Source organism: Artemia sp. Qi Xiang Cuo, chromosome 10 (genome assembly GCF_049724085.1).
Source record: "Artemia sp. Qi Xiang Cuo chromosome 10, ASM4972408v1, whole genome shotgun sequence".
Classification (NCBI taxonomy): domain Eukaryota; kingdom Metazoa; phylum Arthropoda; class Branchiopoda; order Anostraca; family Artemiidae; genus Artemia; species Artemia sp. Qi Xiang Cuo.
The window spans coordinates 25151165-25169185 of NC_142803.1; the positions used below are offsets into that span (position 1 = coordinate 25151165).

General features: G+C 37.0%; 1 protein-coding gene across 1 annotated transcript in view; it reads right to left on the bottom strand.

The window, feature by feature from the left end:
• The window catches only part of LOC148947612 (uncharacterized), a 103994-nt gene that overhangs the window by 17354 nt on the left and 68619 nt on the right, over positions 1 to 18021 (bottom strand). The window contains exon 7 of the mRNA XM_089095952.1: positions 7340 to 7440. The gene's annotated coding sequence lies outside the window, so the exon portion shown is untranslated. The remainder of the gene's footprint in view (positions 1 to 7339; positions 7441 to 18021) is intronic.

Consider the following 18021-nt stretch of genomic DNA (forward strand, 5'->3'; position numbering starts at 1 on the left):
GCTTTAATTTTACACCTATTGAAATTTTGATAAAAACAACATTTTGCTTTAATTTTACACCTATTGAAATTTTGATAAAAACAACATTTTGCTTTAATTTTCAGTTATCAGTTTTTTTTCTCTTGCTTTAGTTCTGGTAATGCAATTTCTATCATTTGAGTAGAATTTTAAGCCATATCAGTGTTTCTTTTTCAAAATTTAGGAAATGTATTTGTATATCTTTAAGACCTTATAAGTTGAGATTGAGAAAAGTTGTGAAGCTGAAAACAATTTTGTAGTACTTCATTTAAGCAGAAGATCTATTTTCCAAGGTTTCACTTTTATCACACACATATTTTTAAAGGTCATCAAAGGTCAGGGCCATCTAGAGAGAGAAGGAGTAGAGATAGGTACTTCAAAATACCTTCCCGGGACATATTTTAGCCTGTAGACCCATCTCAAAGTTTCATTTTCCTAGCCTAACCCCTTTCCAATATACCCGACAGTAGCTAAAGTAGAATTTTACCAAAGTACCTTGCCTATATTACAGGTCTATCCCTGTTGAAATTTTGACAAAACAACATTTTGCATTAGTTTTTGATTATTAGTTTCCTTTTCTCTGGCTTTAGTTCAGAAAATGCAATTCCTGTTATTTGAGTAGAATTTTAATCCATATCTATGCTTTGTTTTCAAAATTTAGGAAATGTATTTGTATAGCCTACCTTTAAAACCCTATAAATTGGGATTGAGCAAAGTTGTGTAGCTGAAAACAATTTTGTTCTACTTCATTTAAGCAGAAGATATATTTTGCAAGGTTTCACTTTTATAACACGAATTTTTAAAGGTCAGGGCCCTCTAAATAGAGAAGGAGTTGAGGTAGGCCTACTTCAAAAGAGTTCAGGAGTTAAACTCTTTTGCAATGGTGAACTGGAACTCTATAAACGAACGTTTATTGGCGGTCCAATATATCTCAAACCACACAAAACTGACCATCATTGCCTGCTATGCTCCCACAAATGAAGCCGACGAAGATAAAAAGACAAATTCAATGAAACGTTACAAGCGGTTATCAAAGATGTGCCCAGACGTGATGATATCTGCGTTGTGGGCGACTTCAATACTCAAGTTGGAGCAGACCGTCAGTATTGCCCAGACGCCATGGGCCCACATGGTATAGAAGTTATGATTAAAAACAGAATGTTTCTTGTAGACTGCACGCTGAGCAACGACTTGATCATAGGTGGCACATTGTTTGAGCATAAGTCAATCCACAAATACTCATAGGTGTCCCTAGATGGTCAGATAAATAACCAAATCGACTACTTTCTAATTTAAAGACATTGGAAAAGCAGCTTATTTGACATAGGTGGTTTTCGAGGAGCTAACGTTAATTCAGACCATATATTGATGATGGCTGAAATACAAATAAAATTGAAAGCTAAAAAAAGAAAGTGACCAGTACCTATAGGCAGTTTGACACCAACAAACTCTAGAAACCAAAACTTACAAAAGGATTTCTGTATTTCTCTGAAAAACAGAAATGAGGCCTTGAATCTAACACATGAAACTGACAATAATGGTATCAGATATATGGTTGATAATATGGCAAGGTAAGTCTTGGATATTAGAAAACAAAAAAGGGAGGAATGGATATTGGACGAAACCTGGAAATTCATTGAACAGCACATGGAAACAAAGAGAGATATCCAGAATGCGTCAAGACCTGAAGATAAAGACCATCTGCAGCTTCACTATAAAGAAGAGGATAAAGCTGTCAGAAAGAGTACAGGAAGAGATAAGCGAGACCAGATAGAAGAGAAAGCAGCACTTGCCAAAGAGGCTGCAAAGAAAGGCAACTCCAGGATGGTTTACTGACTAACCAATGAGATAGATGATGAAAAGAAGTGAAAATCTCATCACTTGTTAAAGATTAAAACGGGAACGTAATTTCAGATCCCAAGAAAGGAGACTAAAGACGGGCATCCCATTTTGAAAATATTCTTGATTGTCCCCCACCCCATAACCAAGAAACTACTTGACATACCGTTTTTACAAAAAGACGTAAATACTTATCCTCCCAGCATTGTGGCGGTAGAAGCAGCTGTGAAAAAGCTTAAAAATGGCCGTGCATCGGGAGTTGATGGGATAACAGCAGAGATGATAAAGACATCCCTTCGAGCCCGATTCAATGTATGTACTGCTCTCCTAGTAGCAGTTTGGAGCATGGAAAAGGTTTCCCGTGGTTGAACTATAGGCATTCTAGTCAAACTGTTTGAGAAGGGAGATGCTCTTAACTGTGAGAACTGGGGGGGGGGGTCAACCTGACTTCAGTGCCAAGTAAACTCTTGGCCTCTATTTTATTGCAGCGTTTGAGAGCAGCTCTTGACTCACATCTAAGGGAAGAACAGCATGGGTTCCGGCCTGGTTGATCATGTTCTTACCTTATTTTCATCCTTAGACTTATGGTGAAAGAGTCAAGGGAATGTAATAAAAAGCTGTATCTGCTCTTCATTGATTTTGAAAAAGTGTTTGACTCCATCAATTGCAATGTTTTATGAAAGATTTTGAAATTTTATGAAGTACCTAAAAAACTAGTCCAAATAATAATGAACCTCTGCAAAGACAGCAAATGTTGTGTCTGAACAGAAAATGGGAGACACAATTCGTCAAGATTCTCTCTGAGGTGAAACAAGGATGTGTGTTATCCCTGTTCCTAATCATGTCCTAATACAAGCATTGGGCTTTGGTGTAAAAGTCAGTGGCCAGCAGCTCACAGACTTAGACTTTGCAGACAACATAGTACTTCTAAAAGAGGTGACGCAACGTTTGCAACTACTACTTGACACCATAGCATACAAGGCTGAGAAATTGGGACTAATAGCAAATTAGTAATTAGGCCATATCAAACTCACCTTTGATCCTTAAATTCAACAGAAAAACAATTGAACAAGTCCAGGAGTTTAAATATCTTGGAATTTGGAATTTTAATACAGAATTTATAATTTTTGTGGATGGCTCAAAAACAGAATCAAGGACTGCTTGTGGAGTCCACTTCCCATCTTTATGTATAGCAGCTGTAGAAAGGCTCCAAAATGATGTGAGCATCATGACAGCTGAAATAGCTGCCATCAACATTGCATTGGAAACCATTATAAAGATGCCAAACCCTCCAAGAAACGTCCCTATTATAATTTATTTGGACCCGAAATCAGCCCTTGCCTCAATATCACCACAGTATTCAGACACACAGTATTCAATGATGTCTCCCCTACTCTTGTACTGTCTAACCAACTACTTAAACAAGGTATATCCACGAAATTCCAATACATTCCAAGTCATATAGGCATTAAAGGAAACCACAAGGCAGATGAAATAGCTAAATCTGCCCTTCAGCTTGAAATAATATCTGGAAGGCCTATCCCAGTAAGAGATATAAACCATTGGCGCCTAAAAATTTATCTAGCAAACCAAAGCCCACCAAACCTTACTCCATTCAAAACCCAGAAAGACCCAAAGATGTACCACAGAATAAGATCAAATGCTACAGGTCTTAACTGCCAAACTTATCACTTCCAAAACACAGCCACTCCAATGGTAACAATCCCTCTTTGCCACCTATGCCAAACCCATAACAAGACCATCAGCCATGTTCTTTTTGGTTGCCCTATGACAACTCTCAACCATAAAAAAAAGAATGGCTAACTTCATCTGCTATGTTCAAGTGCCTTAAGCTAACCCCTAATATTAACCAACTAACACAAAGCAAACTCTCTTCAATCGATGATGCCGAATTGTTCAGAGCTGTCTTGAACTGCTAGAATATAGGTGGTTTCATCAATGATGCATAAATTCTATAATAATAGTCTAATTATTCTACTTGATTTCCAAGGATGTCCCTGACATAATCAAACAATAGATTTAAATGGATTTATCCAAAGCCTATATCTGAAGAAGAAGAAAAGCCAAAATGAAGATACAACAACCAAACAAATAGCCTAAACTTAGGCTATTATGAATAGGCTAATCCAAATGACCTTAGTTGGAAGGTTTTACAGATTGACTTTAAAAAATGACTTTTAACAAGAAATAAGTATACAAAGGGTTAAGTTACTTAGGTTAATGTGGATGGGTGTGCAGAGATGGGTGTACAGGCTAAAGTATGTTTCGGGAAGGTATTTTGATGTACCTCACACTCAACTCCTGAAGTCTTTTGAAGTAGGCCTACCTCAACTTGTCTCTATTTAGAGGGCCCTGACCTTTAAAAATTTGTGTTATAAAAGTGAAACCTTGCAAAATATATCTTCTGCTTAAATGAAGTAGAACAAAATTGTTTTCAGCAACACAACCTTGCTCAATCCCAATTTATAGGGTTTTAAAGGTAGGCTATACAAATACATTTCCTAAATTTTGAAAACAAAGCATAGATATGGATTAAAATTCTACTCAAATAACAGGAATTGCATTTTCTGAACTAAAGCCAGAGAAAAGGAAACTAATAATCAAAAACTAAAGCAAAATGTTGTTTTGTCAAAATTTCAACAGGGATAGACCTGTAATATAGGCAAGGTACAAAGTTCTACCAAATCATATTACTGAGTTAGGACAAAAGTGAATACACCATTCGATGCCTTTTTTTATGCTGATTACTAATATAATAAGCATTTCTATCGTAAATGAATTTCCGCCCCCCCCCCCTATATATGCCAATTCTGGGTTAGGTTAGGTATATATTGGGGGGGGGGGGGGCTGAAATTCATTTCCAATAGAAATGATTATTATGTTTGTAATCAGCATAAAAAAAGGCATCGAATAGTGTATTCATTTTATTTCTAACTCAATAATATGATTTGGTAGAACTTTACCAAATTTTACCCTCACTGATACTGTCAAAGATAAAATTGTAGATAGTGGGCATTTTGCTATCTTACAAAGTAGGTAGTTCAGTAGTTAGTGGTTGGCAAGTTGCAATTAGCCTATATGTGATTGAAGTAAAGCTCATTCAAAATCTTCTACATAAGGCTATTCTCCCTCTAGAGGGTCCTGATCTTTTTATAGAAGTAAAACCTTGCAAAATAGATCTTTTGCTTAAATGAAGTAGGCTATATCCTTTTAGTGTTTCACTTTTACTCACATATTAACAGAAATCTGATTTTCTTCTGATTCTAAAAATGTAACTTTTATTGCTTGATGTTTATTCTATAAATCACAGATATTAAAATATAATTTTTTCTTTTCAAAACAGAGACCATATTTTCCATTTATGCTGACAAATCATTGGTGAAAATTTAACCAAGACAGCAGGGTTCTTGTTACTGCCCTCACATTGCTTTATGTTGTAGCAAAAAGGGGTGGTTCAAAAACTCATTGCTATTTTTCCAGAATGTGAAAGAAAAGTGGTCTTTCTCAAAAAGAAGTCTTTTACCCTACTTTAGCCTGTAGACCCATCACCCTCCCTGAAAGTTTCATTTTCCTAACCTAACCTCTTTCCAAGATAGTTAAATATAGCTAAAGCAGAATTTTACCAAAAAAAGACTTAATTTTCACTTTTTAGTTTCTTTTTCTCTGGTTTTAGTTTTGAAAATTCAATCCCTGTTTTTTGAGTAGAATTAGCCTACTTTTCTAAATACTGAATATACTTTTCTTGCACTTCATTTAGGCCTAGGCTATGCAGAAGATCTATTTTGCAAGGTTTCACTGCCATAACACATAGGCTTTCAAAGATCATCTAAGGTCAGTGCCCTGAGTAAGAGGGAGAAGGCCTAGGTAGCCTACTTCAAAAATACCTCTGCTGGACATACTTTAGTCTGTAAAGCCATCCTGAAAGTTTCATTTCCCTAACCTATCCCCTTTCCAAGATAACAAAAAGTAACTTGTCTAGGATTTTACCTTGGTTTTTTAAAACTTCCTAAGGCCTATTCAAGAAACTAGGCTGCATAAAAAAATTCCTTAGGCCTCAAAGTTACCTTAATTTAATTGCTAGGCCTAGGCTATGGTATCAAATCTAAGTGGTTCTTAAATTTGATTCAGGGTATGTATTAGTACATTAGAGGGGGGGGGGTAAAATTATTTGATGCAAGCTAAATGAGAGGTAAGTTTAAAATTTACCACCACCCCTAATGTGCAAAGAGGCTATATGCCCTGAATTATTATATAGCCTATAGGAGGGGGGAGGGAATTCATTTCCGAAAAAAATTATTAGGCCTATTAGCCTATTTGGAAAGAGCATAAAAAAGGCATTGAGTGGTACGTTTACTTTATTTGTAGGTCAATAATAAGAACAGCGACTAAACATACTAACAGACTAAAGAGACTAAACATACTTTAGTCAGTACAGCCATCCTGAAAGTTTCATTTCCCTAACCTATCCCCTTTCCAAGATAACAAAAAGTAACTTGTCTAGGATTTTACCTTGGTTTTTTAAAACTTCCTAAGGCCTATTCAAGAAACTAGCCTGCATAAAAAAATTCCTTAGGCCTCAAAGTTACCTTAATTTAATTGCTAGGCCTAGGCTATGGTATCAAATCTAAGCTATGGTATCAAATCTAAGGGGTTCTTAAATTTGATTCAGGGTATGTTTAAGTACATTAGGGGGGGGCGAGGGAAAATTATTTGATGCAAGCTAAATGAGAGGTAAGTTTAAAATTACCACCACCCCTAATGTGCAAAGAGGCTATATGCCCTGAATTATTATATAGCCTATAGGAGGGGGGGGGGGGAATGGGATACCACCAGATGGCTAATTTGACAGTGTATATATATACAAATCTTTAAATTAGCCAACCGGCCAATCAGAATTTTAAGCATAAGAGTCGATCTGGACATAAAGAAACATATTCAGAAAACAATTTTTAGTCCATAAAATGCAGAATAATCCTATTTAACACATTTTGCAGGGGGAGAGCCTTTATCTTCACTTCTTTCCTTGTTTTTCCAGTTTTTCTAAGAAATTCATGAATTTCTTAGGACCTATATATTCACATACTCTATACCCCCACCCCCCTAATGTGCAAATATATACCTAGAATTGCATCCTCAATCTAAATATGACACCCATTTGCATCACAAATGGACTTTGCTCCCAGATTAGCCATATGGTGGATGTCCGGGGGGAATTCATTTCCGAAAAAAATTATTAAGCCTATTAGCCTATTTGGAAAGAGCATAAAAAAGGCATCGAGTGGTACGTTTACTTTATTCGTAGGTCAATAATAAGAACAGCGAAAGTTTAAAATTTACAGCCACCCCCCCCCCCCTAATAATGAAATATATACCGTGAATTGGTAGGTGGGGGTAAAATTCATTTACGACAAAAACGATTGCTATATTCGTAATGAGCATAAAAAAAGGCATCAAGTGTTACCTTTATATAGTAGCAGACTAATTAAATTTCCTGAGAGTTCAAATGTCTGCCACAGTCCTAATTGACTACGTGACGTGTTATGTAGGCTTCTTCTCAAAGTGCTGAAAAGAAAAATACAATCAATATTTTATATAATAAAACAAATAGCAGATTGGTGTATTGAAAAACCATTTTCAATTTTTATTTTTTTTAAAAAATATATTTTTACATGATTAAAAAAACTAACAGCTGCACATCAAATTAGAAGGATTTGAAACAACCCTCGGAAAGCAAAATTATTCAAATTTTGGCAGAATGACTAATTCCTGTTTGTGGGCTTTTTGTCATTTTGGAAAGTGCTAAGGTTGAGTTGGTGAGCAAAATTCGGTACTTTCCCATTATGTGGAAACCTCTAAAAAGTCAAGTTTGATTAAGGCTAATGAAATGGCTAAAACAAAATAGGATGAATATATAATAGTTTATAAACAAATTTGGGCTATATGTTTGCATATTAGAGGGAGGGGGAAGAAGCATTGTATATATTCAATACGCAACCTAACCTAGGTACATTCCCCCCCCCTCCTAAACCCCAAAAACACCACAGTTTAATATCGTATATGCAATGAAAACTATACTATCCTTGTCTACTTTATAGTGGTTAACCCAAGGTGTCTGCATAATGGGAAAATACCCAAATTCTCTAGATATGCAAGTCTACTTCTATTTTTAAGATAAAAATTTTTATATTGCTTAAAATTCTACTGAGATATTGCTTAAAACTCTTCTAAGATAGTATGAACTGTATTTACAAACAGAAAGGAAAACATTGAAAACTAAAAATATAGCTAAAATAGTGTTTGTCAGAATTAAGACAGATTCTGTCATAACTCATAAATGCAATCTTCTAAGCCCTATCCCGAGAAAGGGGTAGCTTGGCAATACTTTCCCAGCAGAGCTGTTCTTAGGGTTTGAAGTACCCAGAGTCAAATTAATTACGGCCGCCCCTCTCCCTTCCAACTCCAATATAAGCAAAAAAGCCAAATCAAAGTGAAAAATTTGGTCTAGGTGAGCAACTTCCAAGCTGTGGTACTTCCCTCCAGTGACCTCACTCAGTCAGCTGCCCTCCCTCTCCAGATGGATATGCTTCCTATGGTACATATTTGGCTTTGGATTCAATTCTGAAAGTTTCATTCACCTAATTCAAAAATTATCCAAGGTTGTAAGAATCCCTTAACTAGAATTTAACTGTTTCTCTTTCTTCTCTCCCCTTAAAAAAAATTACTGCTGTCTAACTATTATTCTAATTACTTATGTGGGTGTCCCAAGTTCAGTTCTGAAAGGAATTTATGGTAAGCTTCATCAGATCATAGTCTGTCTTACATAACTTGAAAGTAAAATAAACACTGTTTTCGGACCTATTAGGGGTATACTTCTGCTATATAATGGAGCAATCTTAGCATGCCTTGCATCAAATTAAGTTTATTACAAGTACTGCTTTATAATAGAATTTATTTGCACTAAAAGCCCATAGGCCATGGCAAAAATGTATAGAAAGAACAATTACAAAGAAACTGCACAAATCCTAACATAATACTACAGAAATCTAATTCTATGATTCATTGTGAGACAAAGGAATTGTGACAAGCTTCTGACACCCATAAGACACTCATCTGCACACACTATCACCAACCACTCATAACCATAGTCCCTCCTACCAATTGCTTCAAGTCTGCAATCACTCTGCTCCTCACATTCACACATCAAGTGATATTACCTTAAATTACCTTAAATCGCATTGTCCAGCAAAATAAGGAAAGATCCTGTAGAGTCACTGATCAGTGATGATGGGGAGTCACTGGTTCGGCGGCGTCCCACTCTGTTTTCCATGGTTTGGTGGACCAATTTTCATCAATGGCAATCTTGAATGCATTGACAGAGGGAGTAGTGACATCTGCACTGGAAATACTGTTGCAGAGGCCCACCACTCTATTGGAAAAGAAGTGGTTGTGGAGTCTGCTGTGAGCTCTCTTCCTGAGTAGCTTCTTACTATGTCCTCTAGTCATGAATGATTCGTCAAGTTGTAAAGGACTCTGAGAAGAGGAATCAGCATGCAGTAGCTTGTAAGCCATAATGACATCACCCCTCTGCTATTTGTAGACGAGTGTAGGGAGCTGTAGTTTGTTCAGGCTGGATGGATAGTCAAGGTTCTTGCATCCATCAATAGCTTTGGCTGAGTGCCTTTGAACAGATTCTATTTTCTCTTGGTCTCTCTTATTCAGAGGCGTGGCAACACACATCCCAAAATCCAGCAATGGTCGTACAAGACCCTTGTACAGCTTCGTCATAACTTTAGATGATCTGCTATTTACTGTATGCTTAATTATTCTGAGGGTCTGAGATGCTTTGGCAACCGCTGTTTGGGTGTGTTTGTTGAATTTTAATTCTTCATCGACAACTATTCCCAAATCTCTTTCAGCTACCAAGGAACCAATCGATTGTCTAGAGCCATCCCCCCACTCATATGGTACTGCCACGTCTCATTCTTTGTCCCGACATATACCACCTTGCGCTTCTGGATGTTAAACTCAAGCGTCCATTGGGAGGCCCAAAGTGAAAGTGCATTCGCGTCTCCCTGTCTAGTGGCTCGAGTCGCTGTTAACTCTATGGGTACAATAAGCTTTGCATCATCAGCATAGAGGCTCATCTTATTTTTTACAGCCTGTGGAGAATCATTAATGTAAATATTGAAAAGTTTTGGGCCCAAGATTATTCTCTGGGGCACGCCACTATCAACTCCAGCAACTTCAGAGAAAAAGTCTTGCCAGTTATCCCCAAACACTCTAACTCTGCTTTTTTCCTGAGAGGAACTGCATCACCCATTTAACAATCTCCACATGTATCCCAGTAGCTAAAAGTTTAGCCCTCAAATGACGATGGCAAACTTTGTCAAAAGCCTTTGCAAAGTCTAATAAAATCATATCAACAGGGATATCCTGGTCTAGCAGTTCGGTGACACATTCATATGCGTCAATAAGATTTGTCTCAACCAAGGGTCCAGATCTGAATCCATGTTGTTTATTGGTAAGTAGTTTATTGTCAATCAGGTGTTTCATAACAGCAGTGTTTGCAATTCCTTCGAGGATTTTACTGACTGTTGAGGTGATGCTAATTGGTCGGTAATTGGCAGCACAGTTCCTGCTACCACCCTTGTGAACAGGTGTAATATTCGCATTTCTCCAATCTTGAGGGACTTGTTTCGTGTCAAGAGACTTCTGGAACAGTTTTGCTAGGGGGAGGGCAAGCTCCGCATGAACCTCTTTCAAAGTTCGAGATATACACTCTCATCTAAACCTCCACACATAAGACAGTAATAAGGACTAGCCTTTGACCTTTCCCTCCCAATTGACTGTCTTCTTTGTCCCAGTGGCAAACTATCAGCCCTCATTTCAATCAATAACTTTATTTCATTTTTGTTCAAAGCCACCTTAAAAAGTCAAACTTCACCCCAAATCTCCTTCAACTGACAATAATGACCCAGTGAATTCGAAAGTGAATGCTGGGCCTGCCATGCTTATAGCCTATTTTTTGGTCTTGTAAAATCCTTTCAACAAATCCACTTACTTGGTCCCCCATATCTTAAAGCCCTGGACAACCCCCCCCCCCCCATATATATGGCTTAGTCCACATGGATCTAATACACTCTTTTAGTATGGCCACCTCCTACCTGAGCATGGGTGCCCATAAGCATAATTCCAGGGGAGGGCAAACCTTGTCTAATTGGCACTTTAATGCTATATAATAGAAATATCAGAAAAAACAATATAAAATAAGGCAACATCATTCAGCCGGGGGGGGGGGTAAACTATTTCCTAAATGAATTCCTTGATAATTATTATGATGAGACCTATCCCCCTTCTTAAATATTGATGTCATAACTGACAAACCCCACTCTTCATGCCACTTACATAAAGTTACCAAAGCTGAAAATGAACTAATTAAAATTGCAGCAAAATATGTTTTTCCCCACTTCCAAATTTTCCTTGGGATGCCATCTGTCCCGCTGTCAATCCTCCCTTCATAGACTTCAGGGCTTTACCAATCTACTAATGTGTCAATGGTGAGATAAGTTTGTAATCCTCCTCTCTCGGTGGGTAGCACACCTGTTAGCTTAAACTCTGTGATAAATCCTCCAGTCCACAATCCTTTATGCTATCCAATGATTCAAGGTATTTGGGCCAGGTATCAGCTCCCAGTATTTGCTCTGTAGTAGGAGGGTTAATAAATCCCCTTACTAGTTGCCAGAATTTTTTTTTTCTTTGTTACAAAACATTTCTCAATTTCTAAGATCTTGACTTTATCTTGTTCCCTCTTCTTACTTTGAAGTGTCTATTTGTATTCCCTGTGCTTCTGTCAATACATCAGAAGAACAGATTCCTCGTTATTCTTTTTCAGCTTTCTTAGTGCTCCCACCACTTCTTTTAATTTTTTTGCCATTCCTCCATTTGCTAAATTATTAGTCTCTAAACTACCTATTATCTGGTATTGTTGTCCTAAATTTTTATCTACTTGGCCATTCTCTATGATTCTTTTAGTTTCCTCCAAATTCCTCTCAACTACACTCTCCTCTAGACATTTAACCACCTTATCCTCCCCAATTTCATCTACCTCAATTTTATTCTTAATGTAATTAGATCTAATACTATCATAAATATTCCTGTCATTGCTTTATATAGCCCTATCAACCCATATATCTGCTATAATAGGCTGATGACCAGACCCCACAACTCCCAACACTCCAAAGGCCCCACATGTTACCCAAAGGCTGAAATCAACTAAAATATAATCAATAACACTGGGACCATCAACCCCAAAACCTGTAAAATCACCCCTTCTTTATCTTTTCCCAACCACCTGTTTAAAATTTCTAACTTCTTAATTCCACAAAAATCTAAAAGTTTAGTTCCCCAATTATTTTTCCACCTTGACCGGTCCTCACTTGTTGTTTTCCATACATCTTCAAATCTCCTTGCATATTCTCATCATTCATACCATCATCCTCTTATTCAGTTTGCGAAGAACCTATCCAGGTCCCCAAAATCTCGCTTGTGTGTGCATTGAAGTCACCTTAAAAATATACAATTGTAATCTTTATACAGCATCTTATACTTAAACGCCTCTTAACACAAAATGTCTAACGTATCCTCCTACCAACTATAACTAATTGATTCTGGAGGGATATACACTGCACAAATCATAAACTAGAAGGTCCCTTTTGGTTCCTTAAATTGATAAAGGTCTCTAAAGTCCCTTTTCTTGCTTCCGTATCCTGAACGCTACCAATACCTGTGAGTATACGGTTCTCAGCATTTTTATTATAATTGAGATTCTTGGAACCTGTTTTGGTTTGACTTAGAAAGACTAACTTGTTGTTACAGAGGCTACAGCGTTATTTTTTGGACAGTGTAGACAGACTAGTCACGAAAAAGAGTGACCCCCTTTGCCTTTGGAGTCAATAGGGTAGGAGGCGGACAGTAGCGTATCCGAGGGGGGGGGGAGTGGCCCGCCCCCCCCCCTCCAAAAGAAAATTCTTTTCTTCTTTTTTTTAAGTGCCAATATAGTAAGTTCCAAAATATTCACGCTTTTAAGTTATTTGCAACACCTGTTCTTTTTTTCATTTCTTGTTAAATGGCTATCCATTTCTCCAGCAAGCTTATATCATTATTTTATCATCAAACATGCAATCGCCTCCTGTAATCAAACAAGATGTCAAGAAATTTTTCTAACTATTTAACCCCTGCAGCTATAAGCACTATCTTCTCTGCAGTGAATGAATTGCGATAATGAATCGGACTAAGAGGCGATAGTTCATTCAGTTTCAGACGCTGCTATAATTCCAGTGTAAGCTAAGCATTGAAACCAAAAGGTCACGTGAGAGGAAAGAAAGAAAATTACCTTAAATTACCTTAAATGGCATGTCCAGCGAGATAAGGTGGTTTTGAGCCTCCTGTAGAAATTTCGCTGGTGGTGTTTCAAGGTTATGATTTGACATCCCAGTTCAGCCTCCATTCGGCGTTGGCCCAGTCTTGATCAACTCCTTTCTTGAAGGCATCTAGAGTTTTAGATTGGACGGTGGCTTTGGATAGGCTGTTCCAGAGTAGGAGAGAACGGACTGAGAAGAACTGTTGGCGCTCTCGCTTGATGCAACGGGGGGCCTTCAGCTTCTTGGTGTGTCCTCTTGTGGTACTTGAGAAGGACGGGGAAAAGATGTGACTTAATAGGTCATTTTGTAGCAACTTACAAGTTGCTATTACGTCTCCTCTTTTCCTACGGTATACTAAGGTAGGGAGTTTGAGTAAGGTGAGACGTTCCTCGTAAGATTTTTCTCGGAATGCAGAGATAAGCTTAGTTGCTTTTATTTGGACACTCTCAAGTGCTTTCACATCCATCTTATAGTACGGAGAGGCTAGGGTCATGCCAAATTCCAGGTGAGGACGGACCATGGCTTGTACAGTTTCGTAATCACTCCCGACTTCCTGGTGGTAAATGTTCCCTTTATGAGGCCAAGGGCTTGGTTTGCTTTTGCAACTTGAGCTCGTGTGTGGCAGTGAAACTTCAGCTCATTGTCAACAATAACCCCCAGGTCCTTCTCCTCACTGACTGCCTCAAGCTGGGCGTCTCGTATGTGATATGCAAGTTTTGGATTATTGCGTCCAAGATGTAGAACTTTACATTTTAAGGCATTGAACTGTAGACATCAATCCAATGACCATCTAGATAGTTTGTTCAGATCTTCTTGTATAGTTGATAGATTTAGGTCGTTCTGGGCCAGTCCTAGGAGCTTGCAGTCATCAGTATATAGCGTCAAAGGATTCTTCAGGTTCGTTGTGCAGTTATTGATATACATGCTGATAAGCCTAATTAGTTCTTGTAGTCAGATACTAATATGAAACTCGTATTTTACTTGAAGAGCGGTTTCTCGGGTTTTCTGTTTGCGGAAATCTCACCGGCTCTGCAGTAGCGAAACAAATCAGCGGCCAATGCATTGCGTTCGGCTTAAAAATGGAGAAATGCGTGGGGGTTGGTTTTGATGGGACCAGCAACATGTCAGGCTGCTATTCTGGTGCACAGGCAGAAATTAGGAAAAAATATCCGCATGTGATCTGCACCCACTGCGCATCTCACAACTTAAATTTGGCTTTATGTAAAACTAGTACGGTAGGACTTGTTAGGTCAACCTTTGCTACTATACAGCTGATTATATCATTTTTATCATCCTCGCCAAAACGAAAGAATATGTTTGTAGGAGCTGTCGCTGTCGTTTTATCCCAATAGTCCTGTGAGGAAGCTTGTGAAGTTGTGCGAAATGAGATGGGCGGAGTGTCACGATGCAAAGTTATGAACTTCACCCAATGCTAACACATAGTAGCATTACTTCATTATTCATTCTCATATAGTAGCATTATTATTTTACTTCATTTCTACTCATTTTTGGTTTAATGAGGCTCTTTACTTTTCTTTAAGTACTTATGTTTTCCATTAACAAATACTATTTGTAATTAATTAAATAAAAAAATTAAACTGAAAGTGAGGAGCAACATCAAACCTTAAAATGAACTGAAATTATTACATATATGAAAGAGGTTGCCTCCTCCTCAAGACATTGCTCTTTACGTTAAAGTTCTCTCTCCATGAAAAAATTTGACACTTGTGTGTTATACGCCACTAACTTAAGATTAGGATGTTTAAAACTCGAGAACAAACGTATTTCTTCATTACTTTAGAAACAAATTTGGGCTATGTATTGGGGTTTATTGGGAAGTATACAGACGTTTTCAGGGGGATTTTTTCTGGTAGGTGGGGAGTGGGTGGGTGGGGGGTTATATAGGAGGATCTATCCATGAAGGAAGTTTCATGGGGAAAGGGACATTGCTATAAAGGGGGCGCCGGATTTCCCATATTTATTAAAGAAAAAGATCAGAAATTACATAAATAAAAAAAAGGTTTTTCTAACTGAAAGTAAGGACCAACATTAAAACTTAAAACGAACAGAAAATATTACGTATATGATAGGGTTCACTTCCTAGTCAATACCTCAATCTTTAAGCCAAATATTTTTTTGTACTTTCATAAGAGCTGTTTATTCTAATTAACGGCCTTTGTGATTAAGGGGCTATTTTTAAAGAATTGGAATAAAATTTTAACTTTAGCCGAAAGAGCAAGGTATTGACCAGGGGGCGAACCCCTTAATATACCTATTAAAAATCTATGAATATAGAAGTTCGTTACGTAAGTTAATTCGTAAGTTACGTATATTTATTACTATTAAAAACGTTCGTAAATAAAATTAAACAAGTTTCGAGAAACCCATTTAACCAAATAAAAGTAAAATTAATATGCAGATGCTGTTTTGATTATTCATGTAAGGTGAGCCAATATCAAAACCTGCATTACTTCAAAAACGTTCAAAAATTAAATAAAAAAACAAGTTTTTTGAACTGAAAGTAAGGAACGACGTTAAAACTTAAAACGAACAGAAATTATTCCGTATATGAAAGGGGATGTCCCCTCCTCAACGCCTCGCTCTTTTCGCTAAAGTTTTTTATTGTTTGAAAAAAATAGAGTTGTGAGAAAATCAAACTTTAGCGTAAAGAGCGAGGCGTTGAGGAGGGGACAGCCCCTTTCATATACAGAATAATTTCTGTTCGATTTAAGTTTTAACGTCGTTATTTACTTTCAGTTAAAAAAAAACTTGTTTTTTTTTTATTTATTTTTTCGAAAAGAAATCTAAGGTGATTAAAAAAAAAATCCTGAAGCCCCTCTTAAATGACATCAGATCAAAATGAAAAGTATACCGTTGGAGTCAGTATGGTCAAAAACCTAGAATAAGGAAATTAGAGCCCCCTTCCTTGCACAACAAGGAAAACCACTTTTTTGCATGCCTCACGTTTTTTCCCCCGAAACCCCATGTTTTCTATCATTGTTTGTTTTAACTTCTGTTCGTTTTGTGTTTCATTTTTCTTTTTTTGTAGTAATTTCTGATTATTTTAGGTTCGAATTATTATAGGAATTTATTTATGATAGTCTTTGGTTTAATACGGCTCTTTACTTTTCTTTGAAAAATTGTTTTTCGAAAGATTTTTTTTTCATTAATTAAAAGAAAGCGCAACAAAAAACGAGTTTTTTGTTATCTAAATTCTCAAAGTTCCGGTATTTTCAACGGTTCTAGGCGTTTACCACCTCCCCCGGCGATTACTCCCCCGAAGAATAACCCCCCCCCAGAAAATACCCCCCGTGGAAAATAAGGCTTTCCAAATTCGAGGATTCATTTTTTTTAATTTCCTCGGGGGGAAGGAATTTAGGTACTTGTGTATAATGCACCACTCTCTGAAGTTTGCGCTTTGTAAAATTCGAGAACACAACAGTTTTTTTTGTTAGTTTCTTTGTTACTTTAGAAATAGATCTGTGCTATAGATTTGCCCATTAGGGGGGGGGGGGTAAAGCAGAGCGGGTCGGCATGCAAAATGTGTTTGGTTCAATTATTCGGAATATTAGATAGATAGATAAATAATTGTATTTTAAAGCCAAATATATGGCAATGAACACAGTAAAATAACATAAATGAAAGTAGCGAATAGAGGGTGTTTAACCCCCCCCCCCCGGAAAATGTCCTCCCACGGAAAGTAACCCCTGCGGAAAATACCCCCTCCTCGGAAACAAACCCTCGCGGAAAATATTCTCCCCATCAGTGGAAAATAAGGTTTCTGAATTTGAAATTTTTATTTGAGTGTTTTTTTTTAGTTTCGCTGCAAAGTGCTAAGGAACGGGAAAAAGAGAAATTACATACCAGAAATATCTTTTAAAAAAGATAGAAGAAAAAAAAACACAAATGTATTTGTGTTGAAAAGACTTCCATATGAGCTTCTGCAATTTTTGGCAGTAGCGGGTGCCAAATTAAAAAAAGAAGAAAAAAATATAGGCAAAAAATCATCAAAATTAAGCTAAAACATATCGCACCAAAAAGATTAAGAAGGTTTGGCTATCCTTTGAAAGGATTAAATAAAAAAAACAATTTTTTTTTAACTGAAAGTAAGGAACGTTGTTAAAACCTAAAACAAACAGAAAGTATCCCGTATTTGAGAGGGGCTGTCCCCTCCTCAGTGCCTCACTCTTTACGCTAAAGTTTTTGATTGTTTAAAAAAAATAGAGTTGTGAGAAAGTCAAACTTTAGTGTAAAGAGCGAGGCGTTGAGGAGGGGACGGCCCCTTTCAAATATGGGATAATTTATGTTCGTTTTAAGTTTTAACGTCGTTCCTTACTTTCAGTTAAAAAAAACTTATGTTTTTTATTTAATTGTTGATCGTTTTTGAATTAATGCAGGTTTTGATTTTGGCTCACCGTACACGAACAATTAAAAAAAAATGAATATTAGTTTTAATTTTATTTGGTTAAATGGCTTTCTCGAAACTTGTTTAATTTCATTTGCGAACGTTTTATTAGTACGGAACTTACGAATTAACTTACGTAACGAACTTCTCTATTCATAGATTTTTAATACGTATATTAGGGGTTCGCCTTGCTCTTTAAGCTAAAGTTCGAATTTTTTTTACCAATTCTTAAAAATGACCTCTTAATCACAAAGGCTGTTAATTAGAATAAATAGCTCTTATGAAAGTACTAAAAAATCTTTGGCTTAAAGAGTTGAA